The sequence below is a fragment of the Manis javanica genome, chromosome 15 (genome assembly GCF_040802235.1).
Source record: "Manis javanica isolate MJ-LG chromosome 15, MJ_LKY, whole genome shotgun sequence".
In the NCBI taxonomy this organism is placed as follows: domain Eukaryota; kingdom Metazoa; phylum Chordata; class Mammalia; order Pholidota; family Manidae; genus Manis; species Manis javanica.
In genome coordinates, this window is record NC_133170.1 from 26179038 (window position 1) to 26188889 (window position 9852).

At 40.3% G+C, this 9852-nt stretch overlaps 1 pseudogene; it reads right to left on the reverse strand.

Moving 5' to 3' along the window:
- Positions 1–2131: 2131 nt before the first annotated feature.
- Positions 2132–3189, reverse strand: LOC108404455 (serine/threonine-protein phosphatase 2B catalytic subunit gamma isoform pseudogene; annotated as a pseudogene).
- Positions 3190–9852: the final 6663 nt, after the last annotated feature.

The window sequence follows — 9852 nt, forward strand, 5'->3', positions numbered from 1 at the left end:
TAATACTGGAGGTCTTAGCTATGGCAATCAGACAAAACAAAGAAATACAAGGAATCCAGATTGGTAAAGAAGAAGTCAAACGGTCACTATTTGCAGATGACATGATATTGTACATAAAAAACCCTAAAGACTCCACTCCAAAACTACTAGAATTCAGCAAATATAGGAATTCAGCAAAGTTGCAGGATACAAAATTAACACACAGAAATCTGTGGCTTTCCTATACACTAACAATGAACTAATAGAAAGAGAAATCAGGAAACAATTCCATTCACAATAGCATCAAAAAGAATAAAATACATAGGAATAAACCTAACCAAGGAAGTGAAAGACCTATACCCTGAAAACTACAAGATACTCTTAAGAGAAATTAAAGAGGTCACTAACAAATGGAAACTCATCCCATGCTCCTGGCTAGGAAGAAGTAATATAGTCAAAATGGCCATCCTGCCCAAAGCAATATACAGATTTGATGCAATCCCTATCAAATTACCAACAGCATTCTTCAATGAACTGGAACAAATAGTTCAAAAATTCATATGGAAATGCCAAAGACCCCGAACAGCCAAAGCAATCCTGAGAAGGAAGAATAAAGTGGGGGGGATCTCGCTCCCCAACTTCAAGCTCTACTACAAAGCCACAGTAATCAAGACAATTTGGTACTGGCACAAGAACAGAGCCACAGACCAGTGGAGCAGAATAGAGACTCCAGATATTAACCCAAACATACATGGCCAATTAATATTTGATAAAGGAGCCATGGACATACAATGGGGAAATGACAGTCTCTTCAACAGATGGTGCTGGCAATTCTGGACAGCTACATGTAAGAGAATGAAACTGGATCACTGTCTAACCCCATACACAAAAGTAAATTCAAAATGGATCAAAGACCTGAATGTAAGTCATGAAACCATAAAACTCTTAGAAAAAAACATAGGCAAAAATCTCTTGGACATAAACACGAGTGACTTCTTCATGACCATATCTCCCTGGGCATGGGAAACAAAGGCAGAAATGAACAAGTGGGACTATATCAAGCTGAAAAGCTTCTGTACAGCAAAGGACACCATCAATAGAACAAAAAGGTATCCTACAGTATGGGAGAATATATTCATAAATGACAGATCCGATAAAGGACTGACATCCAAAATATATAAAGAGCTCATACACCTCAACAAACAAAATACAAATAATCCAATTAAAAAATGGGCAGAGGAGCTGAACAGATAGTTCTCTAAAGAAGAAATCCAGATGGCCAACAGGCACATGAAAAGATGCTCCACATCACTAATCATCAGAGAAATGCAAATTAAAACCACAATGAGATATCACCTCACACCAGTAAGGATTGCCATCATCGAAAAGACAAACAACAACAAATGTTGGCAAGGTTGTGGAGAAAGGGGAACCCTCCTACACTGCTAGTGGGAATGTAAATTAGTTCAACCATTGTGGAAAGCGGTATGGAGGTTCCTCAGAATGCTCAAAATAGAAATACCATTTGACCCAGGAATTTCACTTCTAGGAATTTACCCTAAGAATGCAGCACTCCAGTTTGAAAAAGACAGATGCACCCCTATGTTTATTGCTGCGCTATTTACAATAGCCAAGATATGGAAGCAACCTAAATGTCCATCAGTAGATGAATGGATAAAGAAGATGTGGTACATATACACAATGGAATATTACTCAGCCATAAGAAAAAAACAGATCCTACCATTCGCAACAATATGAATGGAGCTAGAGGGTATTATGCTCAGTGAAATAAGCCAGGTGGAGAAAGACAAGTACCAAATGATTTCACTCATATGTGGAGTATAAGAACAAAGGAAAACTGAAGGAACAAAACAGCAGCAGAATCACAGAACCCAAGAATGGACTAACAGTTACCAAAGGGAAAGGGACTGGGGAGGATGGGTGGGAAGGGAGGGATAAGGGCGGGGAAAAAGAAAGAGGGCATTATGATTAGCATGTATAGTGCGTGGGGGGCACAGGGAGGGCTGTGCAGCACAGAGAAGACAAGTAGTGATTTTACAGCATCTTACTATGCAGATGGACAGTGACTGTGAAGGGGTATGTGGGGGGGACTTAGTGAAGGGGGGAGGCTAGTAATCCTAATGTTCTTCATGTAATTGTAGATTAATGATACCAAAAAAAAAAGTAGAACTCAAAGACCTGATTCAGACAATATGAAACAGAAGAAATTATTCTGATGAAACAGTTAGAAAATCTTTACAATCTCTTGATATTTTAGGAGCAGACCAGTAATCAAGGAAACTTTGCCCTTTTTTTTTTTTCCTCCAAGGCCCTTTTATTAGGGGAAGGCCCCCTTTATCGCACAAGACTTCACATGTGTATCAATCAGATCAGTCCCTAAAAATTAGGGAAAAACAAAGCAGATGTACTTTTTATATATATTAAACATAAATTAAAAGAATTTATAAAATGGTCACCTTTCTTAGCAGAGTATATTTTGAATGCACCTCCAAGTTTAAGTTGTTTAAGCTGTTTCTGTTTTGTTTTCCAATAATAAATAAATAAAATGTGTTCTTAAGTCTTGGATCCACCTATGCCATAGCAGGACTCTGGGTCACGACTGGCTTTTCTCCCCTTGTCACTCCTGTGTGCAGTGTGTGGGTGTACAGAGGTCACCAATGTCACTGGCCCATCAGGGTACTGGCTATCTTTTCGGGGTGGCATCCGCTCATTGACTCGGTCCAGACCTCGGGCTTCTTCAAAACTCCGGATCCTGTGCTGAAGTGAAAACCCTCTGATGGCTTCCCGGGCCTCTACCGCTTCTACTGTGGCCGTCTCAATGGTCTGTTTTCCTCCTGAGAGGACCCCCAGAGGGAGTGTACCCATAGGAGTCAGGCCCTTGAGGGTCAGCACACTCTCACTCTCTTCCCACAGAATTGAAAAGACCCGCGCCATCTTCCCAATGGCTCTGATTTTATTCTTGATGATCTCCTTTCGAACTGTGATGCCTCCTTCAATTTCATCATCGGAAATCAATTCATCATCAGAGCATATGTTGAGAATGTTAACCAGCATCTCTGTGACTTTCTCCCCAACAAAAGGCAAAGACCACGTGAAAACATCCATGAAGTTTGGAAGCCAGTAGGGGTGTGGAGAACAGTTAAACTGCCTGATATTCATGACATTGTTTTCATATTTTAACACAGCAGCTTATTCATCAGTCTTGATTCCAAATGACTTTTGGCAGTTCAAAAAATCAAATCCACCCTCAAAGGTCGAAGATTTCCCATCAAGAGCCCAATAAATTAAGAGATAAAAACCAAGTAGCAGCCTAAATCCTGAGTTTCTTAGCCTTTGTCCTGTAAGACTTTTCTTCCTTATTTAAAATCTTTATTGTTATAGACATCTAGGTAATTGGGGGCAGAGAAAATTGTAATGAGTGATGGAAAGCCTGTTGTTTGGCTCTTCCTATACATTCGATACCCAGCATCTTGGGCTTCATGGGCTCTGATTATTGGTAACAAATTATTGTTTTGCAAAAATTCACAAACTGCAGGGTAACTGTAGAAATAAGAGCACCCTCGGACAGTGTTGTGGGTATAGTGCTCCAAGGACTTTTCATTGAACTTTGCCCTTTTAACAAACAAAAAACAAAATCTTAATCTTGTAGTACACTTGATACTAAAACTTGTTTAATCTTAGCAAGACCACACATTAAATTCCTCTTCACAGAGATTCCTTTCCCAGAATTCAACAATTTTCCATTTTACTTTTAAATTTTGTCCTGTTTTCCTGCCTTCCCAGCCTTTTTATAGGACAAAATTGTTTTCTTAACAAAACTACATTTCTATTCTTCATTCCTTCTTTTACCTAAAGCACACATTTTACTTGTCTTGCATATGGAGATGTTTTCCTTATTATTTTAAGTAGCCCTAATTAGAACTTAAACCCTTAGAAACCTTAATTTTCAGTGAAAACTAAGAAGTAAGCAATTGTGAACTGTTACACTCAAGCATTCTTTAGATTGGCAAATTTATGAGTATATTTGATAGTTTCTAGAAACATGTGCTTCTTCATAGTACAGTCTTTCAGTGAGTATAAAATGTTTACTAACCCAAATTATTTTTAGTTTCTCTGTAAAAAGGAATCTAAAAGTAGATAAACATATGTTCAGTAATTTATGTTTCAGTTTATCTTATTTGGAAATTAACTAGATATTGAATGATTTTAACTCAACTCATTAGTATACCAAAAATTTAAGGTTTCAGATTACTGTAACTCCTGGGAGAGGAAATCCTGGGGTAAAATACCTCTAAAACTGAAATCAGTCAAAGGGAGAAATAAAAGTTTAAAACGTGTTTATTGCTTACAAACTGCAGTCCGGGCTGTTTCCCTTTCCTGCTCTAGTAGAAGCAAGCAAGACCTCCCCCTAACCTCTCAGGTTCAGATAAGCCCTCTGTTGCCCGGGTAATTGTTCACTGACGTGGAGATGAACTAACTCTATCCACTCCTGAGGAACACCTGGTGATATGCAGATGCACTAAAGCCAGGTGAGATATCCTGGAAATATTACAATTTTACCCACAATTACCAAAAAGATTTTTCATGTTATTTTGATGTACACATACCTTAACATGTAATTATTGCTAAAAAGTTCACATGCTACACCTATCTAGTTTATTTGTTTTTAACAACTAGGCCTAGATTATTTACATCACAAGGCACAGAAAGTATTTAAGTTCAAGACAATCCTGTTTTCAAAGGTCCTAATTTTTATAATACTTAGTTAGAAACATGTTAAGATGAATAGGCAAGGCCTGGATTTTTAGATAATCTGGGCTTTGAATTACTTTTAGACTCTTCATCCCTTGTTTTTTAAATATTCAATTTGCATAACAAGGACTGATATATGCACATATGTTGAAATGGTTTTCTTTTCCTAAGGGTACAATAAGCTTAGAGGAGAAAGTCTAAAAAAATTCTACCATACCTTAATATCAGTTTCAAGTTTGGCCAAAAATGCTTTCATAGTTATTACATCCTTCTTAACATACAGTCAGATGTCAGCTGGGACAAACAGTAAATATTTCTGGTAGTATTAAACAACCCCATGGACCCAAGAAGCATTCTCAAAGGGATGCAAAAGATATTTGCAATATCTAGAGTTACTCCCAAATATAACTAGAAAGAAGGAACATTGAAGTGCCAGGCAGGCAGAAAGCCAAGTAAATGAGCAACAGGGCAAAAGCTATGCCAGTGGGTCTGGATTTTCCAAAGAAAGAGTATCATGAAATCCCATTTCCCTCCTCTTTCAGCCCCAGAACACTGGCCTTCTGTCCATCTTTTCCAGGAGGGCCTATTAGAACTTCTTATCAACTGTTTTCTCCTTAAGAGGGTTGTGAGTAGTCAGTAATTTTTTTAACTCCTCTGTAAATTTAGTAGGATTTTCTGAAAGTGGAGATTAAAGGGCTTTAAAGTGTCTGCTGCTGTCCATGGGACATGAAAATTATTTTTATCATTTTTTTCAGTAGAAAGCCTAGGTTATATTTGCAAAAGACATTGCATGGGGGTGCCTGGGGCCAGTAGAGCCTGATGACAGAGCCCTGGAAGGTGAGAGCTGAGCAAGGCTTCCTGCCAATCTCAGAAGCTTATTAAATTCATCTCCTGATTTCAGCATTTACATGAGTATTTGGGCCTAGAGATTAGGTCAAAGTACTCTTTATACATCTGGGAAAGATGTAAAAAAACAGCCATATGGGGCTAGATTTTAAGGGGAATTTACGCTGGATGTGGAAATAATTTTTGTTCTAAGCCTAGTTTCTGTTCTTTTTCTCTTGTCAAAGTAATCCCTAAGGCTAGCCACTATACTAATAAGAGAATTGAGAGCTCTTCCATAAGCACATTTTTTTCTTTCATATATAGCCAAGTTAAAGGATCCATTGTTTGGCCACTGATGAGTAGGTCCTTAAAAGTGACTCAAACCAATAAGCCTTTCTATGGAAAGACTCAGAGGGAACTTTCCAGGCATAAACTAAGGATACAAGGGGTGTCCCTAGAGGGCATAAATGATGCACCTTCATGGTCTGCAAAGTTCACTCCCACAGTCTAAGAAAGCAAAGACCTTCATTGCGCAGGTGGTAAGGATGGTGTCGTGGGCTCTGGTCTGTCACAAATGTAAAACACCAGTCACAGACCCGCTAATCTGTGACCCTGGGCAGGGGAAACTGGAATGGAACTTTTCCAGCACGAACAAGAGACAACAAAAGTCCCTATGGGATGGGACCTCTTATGACAAACTCCCAAGAGCTGGCACTCCTGGACAAATAACAAATTTTTGTAGCCACAGTGAGACTGCCACCAGGTGTGTGCCAGTATATTCATCCTCCAGGTGGCAGAGGCCACAGAGAATGTCCCATTGGTCACAGTGCAAGCTCTGAAGACATACAACAATACAAAAGGGACAAGTGATGGAAAGGCACAAAGAAAATCTGGAAAGAAGATGGATCAACAAAAAACAAGAGTACGTGACCAGATTTACCAGAGTAGCCAAGCCCGAAGAACCAGTTCCGCAATATGTTATCCTGCTAATCCAAATTTAGAAAATGAGAAAAAGACTCTTACCATTTCACTCCATTGGATCCTGCAGACAGAGATTCGGGGGGCTGATGTGGTAAGAAACCTTCCCTTCTGCCAGCTGTTGTCAGATGTCTTAGAATCTCTCAGCTGTAGCAGCCTTGGAGTGAGCCATGTCCAGTAAGTTTAAGTATTCTGCCAACTATGCCAGCTGTGGGGAGGAAGAAATTTCCTTATCCCTAGAGGTTCTTCTACCTGGTCTAAGAATCAAATTGACACATGACAGATTAACAGGAGAATAAAACCAAAGTTTAAATACTAATCACGTTCCTACGGGGAAGCCACAGAGATGGGCTCCAAAGACAAGTCAGGGAGAATGAGGTATATGTGTCATCCTGAACCAAGGAAAAGGGCAGGGGTCTGAAGAGAAGCAATTCACAGGAATATGAAAAAGTAAATGCTTGATAAACTAATGTTTGTGGGGCCACACAGTACCAATGAAGGGGCAGGAAGAGAAATTTTAGCAGAGATTTAGCCACATCTCTCCCTGTCTATCACCACCTAGATCACATTGCAGTATAGCTGTCTTAAGGGGACAGCTCTCCTCCTGGAGCACTTCCTCTAGATTCATTGTATGCAGTTATGGGAGGGAAGGTCAAAGTTTCTTCCTGAGTCTTTGAGCCTTGATGGTTTTCAGCTCGCTCAAAAGAATCTGCATGTCGCAATGGCATATCTTGGGGTGGCCCAGCCTTGGTCCTACCAGTCTTACCGTAATTCTCTTTCATCTTATCCTGTTCCTAAACAGTGTTCAGTGGAGGCAGCTCTTCTTTGTCCAGAAAAGACATGTGGCAGTTCCATGACTTTCCTGATGACTTTTTTTTTTTCGACTTTGTGAGTTTTGATAAATTTGTTTACCCATGAAACCACTGCCAAGGTCAGGATACAGAATATTTCCCTCATTCCAGAGAGCATTCTCTGCTCTTGTGCTGCCAATGTCCAGGCAGCCAATAACCTGCTCTCCATCCTGATGACTTTTAGAGTGAAGTTCTAGAGTGACTTCAAGTTGCAAATCACAGTCTTCATTCCAGAATTACAAGTTTCACTCACGGGTGGTAACAGGGCCTCTCTGCTCACCTAACTGCATTTTTCTGAGCTCCCAGCTGGAGAAGGTTTTAGGCATTTCAGGTTTTAGTAATTTAGGAATGATCCGAGGCCTTGAATGCAGCAGGTACTCTCACAATCAGCCTCTCCAAAGCCCTGAGGGGTGCGAACCACAGTGGGACATGGCCCTTCCTCTGAGCTCCTAGATCCAATAACCCTGCCTCTTCCCTCAGTTCCCCAGTCCAGGGGGGCTGGTAGCTGTTTCAGTGGTTATTACTTCTGCATTCCCCTGTTGCTCTCTTTGTGACTTTTCACAACTCCAGAGCTTGTTTAACTAATTCCCCATATAAAATTTTTCCTGATGAGTTACCTATTTTGGATTCTGTCTTCCTGATCAGACCCTGATTGTACATTGGTTATTTAATAATTTCCAACTGATCACAATTGAAAGGAGGTGTAGATTATGCTAAATATAACAACCAATTATCTGTGGAGGAAATGATGAAACATTTGCCAATGTCAGCCAGGTTTGATAAAATACCACTCTCTCGGGTAAGATTCCTCAAGGGAGGAACAACCTAAGACAGGCACAGTTGCAGGGGGGTCATCATGTGAGAAATTGGGGATCAACAGAGGTGAGGCTTAGAACCTCACCCCCCCCGGTTTTGAGAGAAATCTTCTGCATCCGTGGATGCTTTATTGCCCTTGTCTAGCTTGGATTAACACTTAGTCTACAGGCACACACCTGATCATCTAAATTTGCTCTCTTACAGCACTAAACTATGTTTTCTACCTTTATCTTGCATCTACCTACCACTTCAGCATTTTATTAAAAATAATAATAATAACAATAAGGGAGAAATGTGGGATTCACATATAAATCAAGTATAAAAATCAAACGAATATTCATATTTGACCTGATTGTTTATAGTTCATAATGTGTGATCAAAACTGAAAGTTTCTGTGATGACTGCCCTTGTACTGTTCACCATGTAAGAACTTACTCACTATGTAAGAACTTGTTATGCTTCAGAAGATTGGAGACTGATGAGAATTAGGCTTGGGGTGGATTAATGATTGTACATTGAGCATTGAGTCCCCTATACAGAATTTTATTGTTGTTAACAACCATTTGATCAATAAATATGAGATGCCCTCTCAAAAAAAAAAAATACCACTTCACTGAAAGAGATTTGTCCTTAATGGAAATGCTGACCTTCCTTCTTTGACTTTGCTTTAAGCCCCAGAGGGTGCCCAACGTGTCCTTCATGGACCAAACTATGAATACACCTGCCATCGCAGCAGTATCGTCAGGAGGATCTGGGTGTGAGGAGGAGATGGGGGACTCCACACTGGTCCGGAAGGAAACGAGGGGCAGCCTGATTAAAAGGGTGGTGGTCTCTGAATTGGAGTCCAGATTTTCCTAGGTCTAGCCATGGGCGGGGCAGGGGCAGGTCCTGGATGAAAAGTGTTCCCTTGGATCTCTTTTGACATAATGGGATTGGGTTTGTTTCCAAGAGATTCAGGGGATTCCTAATTTTAACTTGAATCCCTTCTTTACATTTCATCTTCATTTTCCTGTTCATTTTCTTTATCACCGGTTACTTCTTCAAAGATCAAGAAAAGTGGATCAAGGAGTGTACTCCTTTATTTCCAGATTAAAGCAATGGTAGCCGGGCAACTACTGCTGCCTTCTGTCCAAATGCCAGAACAGTTGTGCTGTGGCTGCGCCCACTGTGTCACTGCTGTGTGAGTTCCTCCTCCCTTCCCTTCCTCCCCTCTCCCTCCCCACTTCTCCATCTCCTTTTTTTTTTTTTTGCTGATGCTCCTTAATAGATGTTGTTCTGTGTTCCACATTTTTTGTCAGAAGCTTCAGAAATTTCACCATTTTTAGAGTACTCCTAAATGAAGAGGCTGTGACTTTACCATAAACCTTAATTAAAACTTTATCGTCCCGTGGATCAGAACTGTTTGCTTTCACTTGCACTCCAATGAGCAGCCCCAACTCCCACGGGAGTTCATGGAAGCCGCTGCCACCCAGCATCACCATGGCAGAAGGCTCAAGCGTTGTGTAACTGATTTCTAGATGAATCCATACAAACGTTGAGTGCCACAGACATTTGAATTACATCAATTTCAATGTTTGCCCTTTCTCCTACAGCCATGGGCCTTCTCTAGGCTTGCTGGACATCTGTGGTC